Below are 13,020 nucleotides of genomic sequence, written 5' to 3' on the forward strand. Positions count from 1 at the left end.
CTCCACTCATTCCTCCCAGCCTCTCCTGGCATCTGCAGGCTAGCCTTGACATGTCCTTCTCATGGGCATGACAGAGGGCAAGACTAGCCTGTGTGGACCTACTCACACAAATGCTCTGCAGGGTTCAGCTTGCATCACTTGGCTGACATCCCATGAGCCAGAACAAGTTAAGCGTCGAGCTCAAAATCAGATGAGGAAGAAATGCTTCCTGACAAAGGGTGAGGGCGCAGGAAAAGAGGAAAGATCAAGGCCCATTTTGTAATCGATCACATAAATAAAGTCAGCTTCCAGTTTCTAAAGGAAGGTGAATTTAAACACATTCATCCAGAGGAACGCAGTAACAAAGAGCCCATATATAATGACTGACAATACTACATACTTAGAAAATTCAAAGAAATGTCAGAAGGCAGTCAATAAGGCCCAGGATGTCAAGTACACAAAAGCCATCTACACGAAGAACATCAAACCAAGGCCAGTAGAGCACAACCAAGTTCTTAATAAATTCTAGCGGGTTTTTCTTTTCATTCTAAAGGACTAAGTCTCTACTAAGTCTGCTCCTGCTTCACAGGAGAGGCAAAAGGCCCCAAGAGCACCTCGCAGACATTTGAGCAAACCCCCGAGAAAAGAGGAGCAACTCTCATGGAGCTCCTTTAGAGCCAAATGTGGGTCGCTTGTGTTTAATGAGAAGACCGAATTTTGCTTTCTCTCTGAATTCACATATGCTGTCTAGAAACATGGGATTCGATTTTACCTTACATTTCCAGATGTTCTCACAATCCCTCATTGACAGCACTTCTCCTACAAATGTGTGGCCCCCACACACAGAGTTGCGCCTTGAACAACATGGGTCTGAAGTGTGCAGATCTGCTTTCCACAGATTTTTCAGACAAATACAGGTCAGTACTCTGTATTTTTTCTTCCTTACACTTTTCTTCATAACATTTTCTTTGCTCTAGTTCACTTTATTGTAAGAATACACTATTTAATACATACAACATACAAAATATGTGTTCATTGACTACTTATGGGATCAGCAAGGTTTCCAGTCAATAGTAGGCTATTGGTAATTAAGTTTTGGGGCGGTCCATCATTAAATGTGGATTTCTGGCTTAACCAGGGATGTTGACACCCCAAACCTCCAAGCTGTTGAAGGATCAACTGTGGTCACGAGTGAACATAGCTTTTTTTTTTTTATTATTAATTGGGAATTATTCTCATGTGTTCCTCAGAGCACCTCAAATTCATGTTTTTCAAGTACCCATACTGATGTAGCAAAATTCTAAGGAACACTTCAAGGAGAAGTCATTAATGCAAGCATAATTTTTAAAAATTTCTTGTTTTTTATCAATCATGTAGGCCAAGTTTCTCTTCTACCTACTCAATTGTACAAACACGCCACATACACTCTCCCCAAATCCTCATTTGAAATGGATGTTCCAAGGAGAAGCCCTATATTCATCCTTTCTGCTCTTCTATTTCTGGGTGCAACGTGACCCTGATAAAGAAGTCTGATCAAATATAGGAACATCCAGAAATATATTTAAATGTATGAACCAAAAATTTTGCACATTTTATCATTATAAAGAAAAGAAAACCAAGATAAAGAAATTACATTTATCTATAGCCCTAACACCAAATATACTCATTAAGTTATTATTTCTACAATGTACATGCCTTCAAACAAGAGAACTGAGGGTATTTTTTAACATATAAAATCCTTCAAAACTATATTTTAACATGATGGGAAGCAGTTCCATGCTTCGGTATGCCATTGGGAGATTTCTTTTTAACCCTGTTTGCCTGAGAACATAATGGCTTAGGCATTTTATGGGCAATCCCATTGATTTAATTTTCTACTTTGGTGAATAGTTATCTCACAACTAATTAATGAATTAATATTTAAACTCATTTTTCATGTTTCCTCTGTTAGTCCTTCTCATTTTTTTAAACAAAAATACTCAGAAAACATTTTTTTTTCTGAGACATTGAGATGGAGAACATATCCAGGGCAAGGGTTTTGTGGGAAGCCGGGAGGGGAGAACAGACAAAAGATGGGCCGCCACAGTCTGATCACAATTCTGACCAATTGTGACCAGACGCCCTCTTCCCTCAACACCTTTACCACCAACTTGAGTATAAAGGTCTCTGTCCTGTCTGAGTTGTATGCAGCTCATTCCTCTCATCATCTTCCTGACACTCCAGCGAGGGTCTCTGTCCAGAGAGCCTGCCTCCCATCCCCCAGCCCCTCCACCCTGGATTGGGGGGTCCCTGCCCCTGGAGCCTTGGGCCAGCCAAAGTTCCTACAGAAGACAAGCTTGAAGGCCCCTGAGGGTCTGCACATCCACCTGCGGGCTCCCCGCCCAGTCCTGGAGCCTGGCATCAGCACCACTGGACTCAGTGATAGGCACTCATGCTGGGCACCAAACTATTCTCACCCGAAACATGCGGATAGTAGCAAAACCTACATGGCGGGGTCGCTTTGAGGTGTGTGCGAGTTTATGTCTGAGAAGTGTTCAGAGCACTGTCTGCATTATAGGAGTGTCACCTGTTTTAGCACTAAAGACAGGACGCTGTGGCCTCAATCACCCACGGCATCGGGTGGAGGTCACTCACCCTCCTTTTCCTCTGGCCCGTGGCGGGGCATATGCCTCCGGGTCCTGTTCTCAGCTGTTTGTCTAGGCAGGCATGCAGGTCCAAGGCTCCCACTGTGGTCTCTGCATGTTCTGTCCTCCTGTCTTCCCTTCCATCCCTGCCCATGCCGTCACTCTCTCTCCTTTGTCTTCTCCTCTGCTGTTCCCTTCCCCTTTGGTCACACACAGACTCACTCACACAGTCATACACACACACACACACACACACACACACACACACCCTATATTTCAAAGAAGAGGTTAGGAGGCTGAAGCTCATTCCCACTCTGAGTTGCTGCTTACTGCCTTTCTCTGCTCAAGTCTGTTCACATCACATGAGCATTAGGCAGCCTCCTGTCTCAGGAACAGACCTTGCTTTCTTCCCACAAAGACTGAGAAACCACTACCTGGGTTGGGGCTCATTTTGTTCTCCAGAATTCCTCAGGGGACACTGTTACCTCTTCAGAGAGCTTCACTTATAATCTATGGCCTCAAATTGGACTCAATAATTGAAGATGAAGCATCACACAAAATTCAAACCCCATTCATTACAAAAGCTCGTAGCGAGGTATACAGGAGAAACTCGGCACCCTGATAAACACTCTCCTTGAGAATCCCTTACCCTTGTCTATACCGAGGGCTGAAGGGTTGAGTGCTTTCTGCCTAAGGTTGGAAGCAAGCATGTCTGTTCTGACTATTCCTGACCCGGAGGCTAAAGCCAATGGGATAAAGCAAGAAGATCTATAAAGGGCATAGATTAGAAATGAGGAAGCCAAACTGCTTCTTTTAATGGACGAATGACATACACATAGAAATCCCAAGACATTTAAACATATTTTAGAGCTCATGAGTTAGCTTAGCCATGCCATAGGACGCAAGGGCAATATAAAACAATCAGATCTGTTTCTATATACCAGCAAGAGCAATCGGAAATTGAAGTTTTAATAGCAATTAAAATATCAATTTTTTAAAAAGTAAACAAAAGATTCCTAGAACGAAATGTAACAAAATATGGATGAGATCAGAAAAGTACAAAATATGCTGAGGAAGTTAATGATGTAATATGTATGTATGTTTTTGAGCTGTAAGATACCTATCTATCTATCTATCTATGGTTCATGAACTGAAAGAATCAGAATACTTAAAATGCAACTTCTATCCAAATTTATCTGTAAATTCAATGCAATTCTAATCAAAATCCTGCCAGTCTTTATTTATATATAAATCCACAGGCTAATCTCAGAATTTATGTGGACATTCTAAAGAACCTACAGTACCCGAAACAGCTGTGAAACAAGAGAGCAGACCTGGAGCGCTGATGTTAGCCCCTGCAGCACCTGCTACATGAGCAGGGAGCCACGTCAGTGTCTTATGTGGAAAGAATAGACCCATAGGTCAGTTGAAGAGAGTGCAGCAGCTATGTTGTTGGTTTTGACAAAGAGGCCCAGGTAATTCAATGGGGACAGGTAATCTTTTCAACAAACGGTGCTGGAAATAGACATCCACACAGAAAAATAACCCTCAACCCTTACCTCGTGCCACACACAAAAACTAACTAAAAATTGCTCAACATTCTCATGTAAAAGTTTAAATTATCGAATGTCTACAACTGCACTGTTCATCATGGCAGCTCCTAGGCAGGCGTGATTATCTAGCAATTGAAATGTGGCTATTTCTATTTGGGATGTACTAAAACTCTAAAACACATACCAGATATCAAAGATTCAGCTCTGAAAATGTAAAGTATCTCATTTATAACATTTATATTGATTACATGTTGAGAAATTACTCTTTTGGATATCTTAGATTAAAAAATATTTTATTAGGAAAATTTTTTTTTCTACTTGTTTTACATGGCTATTAGAAAATATTAAATTGCATATACAGCTCACATAATATTTCCATGGGAACACACTGAACCAGAAGAAACTTGAGAAAACTTTCATGACTATGGGTTTGGGAAAGATGTCTTAAACAAGACATAAAAGCATAAACCATAAAGTTGCTTGATAGATTAGACTTTATACAAATTAAAATGCCTACTCTTTAAAAAGACAGAAAACTTAAGGAAACAAAAAAGCAAGTCACAGACCAGAACAAAATATATGTGAGATATATATCAGAAAGAGGATTTGTATGTAGAATATATAAAGAGCTCTTACAACTCAATAACAAGAAGACATACAAACCAACTTTTACAAATAGACAAGCTATTTGAACAGACACTTCAAAATAGAAGATATATAAACAGCCAAAAAGCACATGGAAGGACGCTGAGCATCACTAATGATCAGGGGATCTGTTTTAAAACCACCATATGGAAACAATACATACCCTTCAGCATGGCCAACAGTAAGAAGACCAGTAATACCAAGTGCTGGTGCAGATAGGGAACAAGGGGCACCCTTCTACGTGGGTGGGGGGATTACACAACAGTACAGCCCCTTTGAAAATTTTGACATTTTATCATAAAGGTAAACCTGAGTTTATAGTGTGACTCAGAAATGCCATTCCTATGTATTCACCCAAGAGAAGCAAAAACACTATCACACAAACTCATACTCAAGTGTTCATAGACTCTGTTCAAAATAGGCAAAATCTGGAAACAAAAAATGTCCCTCAACAAGGAAATGGTTTAAAAAAAAAAAAGTTGTCTCTTCATTCAATGGAAAAGTAATCAGCAATCAAAAGCAATGAGCTATGGAAGCATGTGAACACATGGATAAATCTCAACAATAGTTTTCTGAGTGAGTTCAAACACAAAATCACGCACTATTTGTAGCAAACTATAGACAAGATGAAGGAAATCTGTGCTGACAGCAAGGTGAGCAGTGCTTGCCTAGGGCCTGGCCCTGACCCAGGTTTGCAGTAAGATACCCCACAGAACTCTGGAGGATGATGCAAATAGTGTTTTTTGTGTAAGATCATGGTTACACAGAAGCAAAAATCTAGTAAAACTCATCAAAATGCACATTTAAAGTGTATGTGTTTCCAAAAAAATGTACAAAGCACTATACAACTTTGAAGCCCTCCCCCCAAAAAAAGTATGTATGTCATTATATGTTAATCATATCTCAAAAAAGCTAGGAAAATAAAAGAATAAGGTAAAGCCATTTCTCTTAGAAGAAGAACAAAACTTTCCATTGATAGAGACTTTTAATGTCCAAATTACACCTAGGAGGAATGCACTCTTAATACAGCCACATTACAGATAAGCTGTCTGAGAGAAATCAATAAGTAGCCAGGAGTGGAAACGCAGTATTCAACCTCGCTATCTGATCTCCAGGGCTTAATCCCTGTCACACAACCTTCATGCTGACCTTGGAAGTTGGGCACGATTCTGGAGGCTCTGGAACACTCAGCATATTTTTACTTCCCTGGCTGGGGTAGCCACAGATGTTGCTGGGAAAGCCCATGACATCCTGACCTGGACTGGCGGGGAGTCAGACACACCTATTGAATTCAGTAGCGAAGGAGATGTTAGAAAAATGTATGTCAGAGCATCTTTTTTCACAGGGGTTTCCTAAAATGGGTTTATCAGGAAAATAGATTAAAAATATAAATAACATAATTGTTGAAGTTGAGGAATAAAGTTTCTTAAAGAAAAAAAAGAAAGAGCAAGTCTCCAAATGCTCAAGTAGTAATTCATCTAATTTCCCAAAGGAGCTTGGAAACATTGAAGAAATTATTTCATTAGCTGACGGTATAGCTTCTGAGCAAACTCATTTCTGTATTTACCATTTCTATAAATGCTAAGTTAAATACAAAGCAATAAACAAACCAAGAATCTGGGTGATCTTGAGCCTATTAATTCCTAAATATGAAAACCATGTCTTTCCCATCTATAAACATCCACAGACCTTATGCATCTGTACACGTAACCAGGACTGACGCCAACGAGATAGGACCACTTCACCCCCATCCAGCAGGAAAGGTGCAGCATCAGATTGCCAGGAGTCCTCAAAATGCCCGAAACCCCACCAGTCAGCATGGAAGGGTCCTGAGACTCCAGGGAGAGATACACTCTAATTTTTGAGATGGGTGAAAGAAATTGCATTTTGATCTTTTATGAACACAGAGGTTAAAATAAGACTCCAAAGAGAAGTTAAACCAACATAAAGCTCCAAAATACTCTTTGACAGAAAATATATCTTAGAAAAAGTACTTTCTCTGAAAAGCAAAATCTTGAAAATTATATTCTAAATATAGACACCAGAAGTGGATTTTTTTTTTTTTAAAGCACCGAAGAAGGTCTATTATGTTGCAATTTCTTCAGAAACAAAGGATTAAATATTGATGCCCAATCAATAGATAAAACACCTAAGGTGACAAGTTAAGTGATTTTAAATTGGACTTTAGGCAATAATACAGAGTCCTCCTAAAGTCCTTGTTCAGGTGGTTCTAATGACGGCATTTGTTAAAAACGGTTTTCATTTTGTAGTTTAGTAGAAAATCAAATATTTGATTCAGCTCTTAGAATGTCTTTCTTGAAGGAGGTAGACTTTTCCATCATTAAAGATAAATCCATGCCCCTTTTCTTCCTCGCAGCGTCTGGTTGATGGGAGCGACATCCAGGGTGTGAGCCGCGCTGCCACCATCCAGCAGGTGCCACCGATAAACAGAAGAGGCGCGTGCTCGTAATTAACAGTGGGATCCTGCACCATCTTGAAATCAACACAACACATTAAAAATTAAATGCGCCTCGTGGCTTTGGAGGCAATCATTTTACAAAAGGCTCTGAAAGAGAGAGGAAGTTTTCCAACATTTTATGTTTTCCAAACCCAGAGGGATTCTGAAAATGATTTGTGTTTGTGTGGTTCTTTATGAGCTGTGCCCCAGATCCTTACCTTGGACCGCCATTAAAATATGCAGTCATCTGTATAAAAACAGAAAAACTGTGGACACATCCTAGAGGTAGCCTCAAATTGTCACTGTCAGATAACTGCAAACGACTTTTGGCATCAACTGTATCCAAAAGGAGCCAGGAATCATGCAGTAGCACTGAGGATAATAAATGCTTTGTGTCAAAAGTGAACAAAGATGAATTCCTGTTTGTCAGGGGAGGGCCAACGCACAGCCCACATAACCAGACCTTAACACTCTGGTAAATGCAATTTTGGGGGGATAAATATATGTAGAGACACACATATACATACAGTGTGTATAGACATGTATATATAGTTTGTGAATGTACATATATGCATTTTATAGTATGCACATATGTGTATATGTATCTGCATATTCTGTGTGTGATGTCTATGCTGTAAGTGGTGTATAAATAGTGTGCACATGTGTATACACATTATACATCCAATAAATGTGTATGTGTATATATGCAATATACGATTAAGGTAAATGCAATATATTTTATGACATACTATACGTACTACATTGGATATATATGTATGCACACTATGTACATACACATACGCGCTGAATAGAAGTTTGAAACCAGCCCTGACCTATGGATAGTAGCAGACAATTGTCAGGTATGGTTTGACTTGAAAATCACCAGCACCCTTCCCTGCTGTTTCCCCAAATCTTCTCCAGATGTTCCAGTCTTAGCATGAGGCTTGCTAATGAATGAAGTCTGAGGACACTTCTCACCAGAGAGCATATGTGTTGCTTTGGAGAGGTCATAGGGTAAAGCAGCCAGCCATTCCAAAGGTTTATAAAAGTGGCCTTGGAGAGAACACTGTCCCTGCGCAGTAAGAGATCCAGCAGGTGCCTTCCGGTGAGGGCTGGGGAGAGGTGGTGAGCTGCCACCTGGGCCTGGTCGAGGCTGGGGAAGCAAAGCAAAGGGGAGAAACTGGGTGCCAGGAGAAGTGATCCTATGTGCGCTCTGTGGGGCAAATGCTGCCTGCCAGTATTACCTGTGTGCGTCAGCCGAGAGCCCCCAGAAGAAGCTGAGCTTCCTTGAGAAGGAGCCCAGCACCTGTGAACGGAGGCTTCCCCGCTCTGGCCCTTCCCGAGAGCCCACCGGCGGGATGGGGATGGGCCTAACTATCCCACAATCGCGTGAGCCAAGTTCTCCCCCAAAATCTCTCTGTGTATCTCGGGTCGAACTCTAACAGATGCCTATGCTTTCAGGGACATGGTTTCACTAAAGAGAGAACAGTCGTCTTCGTAACTCCTATATCACATGACTATGAAATTAGATCTGTAGGTTAAATGAAGAATCATTATTTTGTAAAGCTGCCATGAAGTCTAAATTTTAGAGTTTTGGTTGAAGCCCGAGTCTATGCAGATATTGTGTATCATTTTTATTACTACATGGTACCGGGAAATAAATACTGTAACTCGGAGCTAGGAGTCCTGGGTCCATCTCCTGGCCTGAGGACCTTGGGAAAGTCATCGCAGTGCCTTAGGTTAGGTGGACTGACTGGGAAACAGGACGTGTGGCATCCACATCCCAGTCCCGTGAACAGTCTGTGTGAGTGCGTCGTGTGAACAGGAAGCTGCGTGTGTCTCAGTATCGCCTGAACGGGGGCTGGTCTGCAGTCCCCCGAGCCTGGAAGCTCTCTGCATGTTTCGTATTTCCAACAGAGCGGGTCCAGCCCCAGATGGAACTGCAGACAGGCCGCCTCCTAGAGCAGAATGGCCCCATCTCTTCTTCAGTTTTGCCTCAAGCTCCCAGTCCGTTTGAGGAGTTTCAGTTCCATGAAGCTCCTGGCACTCTTGAATTCTCCTTGATCCATCCCCAAATTTCAAACTGACCACGGCCAGCCCCCTTCCCTGGATGCGCCGCAGGTGCAGGTGCGGCTCACCCCAGAGACCGCATCTCATTCTCCGTCTGCTCATCTCATGCGGTGCCGCGCGAGGACCTAACTTTTCTTCTCAATTAGTGGATGAGGAGATTGCTCCGCGGGAGATAATGCCTCTGTTGATGTGAGAATTGTAAATCACCTTGAATCTGGGACAAAATCTAAGAATAGCTTTGTCCTAAGATGTGTGAGGAACAAGAATATCACTTCAAATTTAGCGTTCCCTGATCTTCTGGCTAAAGTGACAATCAGGCACCGGGTAATTTTAGGAAAGTCAAGAGAGAGAAGATGCCTTGCAAAATGCAGTGTTGAGATCGGAAAGACGGAATCAGTGAAGGAGAGATGGAGCTGGTTTTCCTTCCAGAGTGGAGGGTTTCTCAGGGTGAGGTTGACACAGATACTGAGCTATTAACATGGTAAAAGGGTGTAGCTTGAATTTTATCCTAGAGTCAAAGGGGTCATGGAGCGTGGAAATTGTAGCACCATGAGATCATCACAGTGAGGATGCTGATTCCGAGCTCCCATTTCCATCGTTCCTCTTCCGTCATTTAGCTAGCGGCCATCGGGGGCCTCTCCTGGGTCACCCCGCAAGATTCCTGGGAACACAGATGAGAAGACATAATACGTGACCGCATAGAAATCGTGATGTACAATTGCTACATTATTAACCTGTGGAAATGGGCATGTGTTTATATGTCAGAGGTCTGGCTGGAAAGGGTGGGGCGTCAGCGGCCTGGAGGTATCTGAATGCCCTTTGGCTCTGAAGCTGGCCATGCCCAGGTGTGGGGTGTAGGGCCTTAGAGGTATAGGGGTGTAGGTGTGGGGTGTAGGGCCATAGGGGTATGGGGTATAGGGTGAGGGGTGTAGGGCCATAGGGGTATGGGGTGTAGGTGTGGGGTGTAGGGCCATAGGGGTATGGGGTGTAGGTTGCGGGGTGTAGGGCCATAGGGGTATGGGGTATAGGGTGTGGGGTGTAGGGGTCAGTGCAGCTCACACGGAGGTTCTCTGCACCACAGCCATGGGCTTCCCCGTGGACCATTTGTGGGTTTTGTCTTCTCAGGTAGGACAGTTTAGAATTACCCTGTAAAGGCTCCATTTTGGGGAGGGAGGGAAAGGAAATGTTCTAGTTCTTTGCCTGTCCTGGTCCCACTATAACTGAGTCACCCCATACGCCCTTATGGGCCGCTCCCCCTGCTCTTAGAGGTAGCACTGTCATCCAAATACTCTCACCCCTACACTCTCTCCCCAGGTGCACATGTGCACCCACCAGTCGGCATCCTCACTGTCCCACAGGCTCGTCACCTTCCTCAGCACAATCTGCTGCCGCGGAGCCCCCGTCCACTCGGTCACCTTCAGCGTCCAGCCGGCCGTCCACTGGGTCCTGGGGTGGATGTGACTCGGGGGCACTGGCTGCTGGTTTGATCCCTCCTTCTCTGACCCGGGAGCAGTGACCCTTCCCTCCTGTTCCCACCTGGTTTCCGTGGCACATGTGACGGCAGGACTCACCCTGGAGGCGGCCACTCCTGGGTCCCTCGGGCTCCGATCTGCTCTTGGCTCCGGCAGGGCAGTGTGCCTCCCTGAAGGCATCACTCTGACATTAGCCAAAATGAAGAGTGTTCAGTTTCCAGACTGCAAATTCCAGGGAGCAGAGGGTGCAGAGCTGTGGGACCGGCCCAGGCTCCGTGCAGGTGGACCTGCCCGCCGCCCGGCCTGTCCTGCCGCGGGGCCACGCCAAGTGTAAAACTGCACGATCCTGACGCTTTGTTCTGACTCCCAAAATGGCAGCCACATGTTCTAACGAAACAAAAGGTAAGATACGCTGCTAAACTTCTCTAGTAACTGTATATTTTTCTGACCACAGTTTGCAGCACTTCGAGTAATCACTAGATGACGGTTGCAAAGTCTCCAACTGTTGCAGGCATTTAAAATAAAACAATATAAATGACCTAACGAACTACGACGTAGAGGGCCCCCCTCAGAGAGTGTATTCATTGGTAGAGTCACATAAACTATTACTCAACATACTTTTGAATAATTTCTGTGAATATTAATAAAATATTAATCTTGAGAGTCATGGCTGTCATTTTTATACCTTTTAGCAGATAACAAACTTATATTTTCTTGTTCTGTTTAATAATTTTGTGAATTTTCTAAGTGCCATCAAGTCCTGCATTTGATAATGTCATCCCCTTAGACTTGGATCACCTGAATGGTTCACATAGTTATAAGTACGTAAAATATTTTCATGAGCCGGATCTGCCCCCTGGGAATTTAGGGGAGAGGATGAAATGGTGCTGGGAACTGAATATTTGTGCCCCTCCCCCCAAATCCATATGTTGAAATCTAACCCCCAGTGATGGTGTGAGGAGGCGGGGCCTCTGGGCGGTGATGAGGTCATGAGGGCGGATCCCCCAGGATGGGATTAGTGTCCTCATAACAGAGATCCCAGGGAGCCCCCCCCTGCCCCTACCCTCATGGAAGACACAGGGAGAAGACCCCATCTATGAACCAGGCAGGGGGTCTCACCAGACACCAGATCTGCTTGGACGTCCAGCCTCCAGAGCTGAGAGGAATATACGTCTGTTGTTTAAGCTGCTCTGTCTGTGGTGTTTTATAGCAGCCTGAACAGATGAAGACCAATGGCCTGGCCTTCTGTAGAGCTGACTTAGATCCCCCAGACCCCAATCACACACACACACACACATGCATGCGCACACACATATGTAGGTATGTATGTACATAGGTATAGTAAACGTATACATGCACGCACGTCTATATGGATCTCCTCTAATAGTTAACATTTATTATTTCATGATTAATTTATTAGGATCCTTGTAAAGATACAAGGTGTGTTATGTTAATGAGGTAACATGAATTAAATTATCTGTAACTTAGGAAAAAGTAATCCTTTGAGCACAGTTAACATAGAATGCACACATTTTGTGATGTTGGTTGGGAACCTGTGGTATTAAGATGGTAAAAGAGACTGCTCCCCAAAACCAATCCTGTTCCGTGCTCTGGGGGTGAATGCTACTACACTTGTGATTTCTTCCCCCAGAAGCTGCTCACCCCACAACCCTCCTCTTTGGGTAAACTTATTTCTTTTTCCTAGAGTAGTTTTAGGATCACAGTAACGTTGAAGGGAAGAAACAGAGATTTGCCATATACCTCCTGCCCCCACGTGTGCCTGGCCTCCCCCAATATTAACATCCCCATAAAAAAAAAAGAAAGTTTAAATGAATGGGAAACTCTCCTGGCATTTAGGGGTGGGAGCCCAGGTGCTAGGTAGCCCAAGTAATGAACAGCAGTCTTGGGTCCCGCATGATTGGTGAGTGTACTGCCAGGCATTGATGAACATGAAGACGCTTTTGTAATTACCAGAATCTAGGAACTTGCTCTGTTCACATAAAAGCAGGATGCATTTTTGCACAGTTTTAATGAATTGTCTAGGAAGGTAATTTCGGTGCAAATTGAAGGAAAAGAAGTAGACTGAGCTTTATTTTGTTCACAGCATCCCAGGGGCATTGCCCGTCTTTGTAGGAGATTGCCTGCCCACGGCGACACGGCTCTCGGTACTGCGTCCCCGGTGAAATATGGCTGCACGCGTCAGCTTCACAGCTATGCCA

The sequence above is a fragment of the Phoca vitulina genome, unplaced genomic scaffold, assembly GCF_004348235.1.
Source record: "Phoca vitulina isolate PV1807 unplaced genomic scaffold, GSC_HSeal_1.0 scaffold33, whole genome shotgun sequence".
Classification (NCBI taxonomy): domain Eukaryota; kingdom Metazoa; phylum Chordata; class Mammalia; order Carnivora; family Phocidae; genus Phoca; species Phoca vitulina.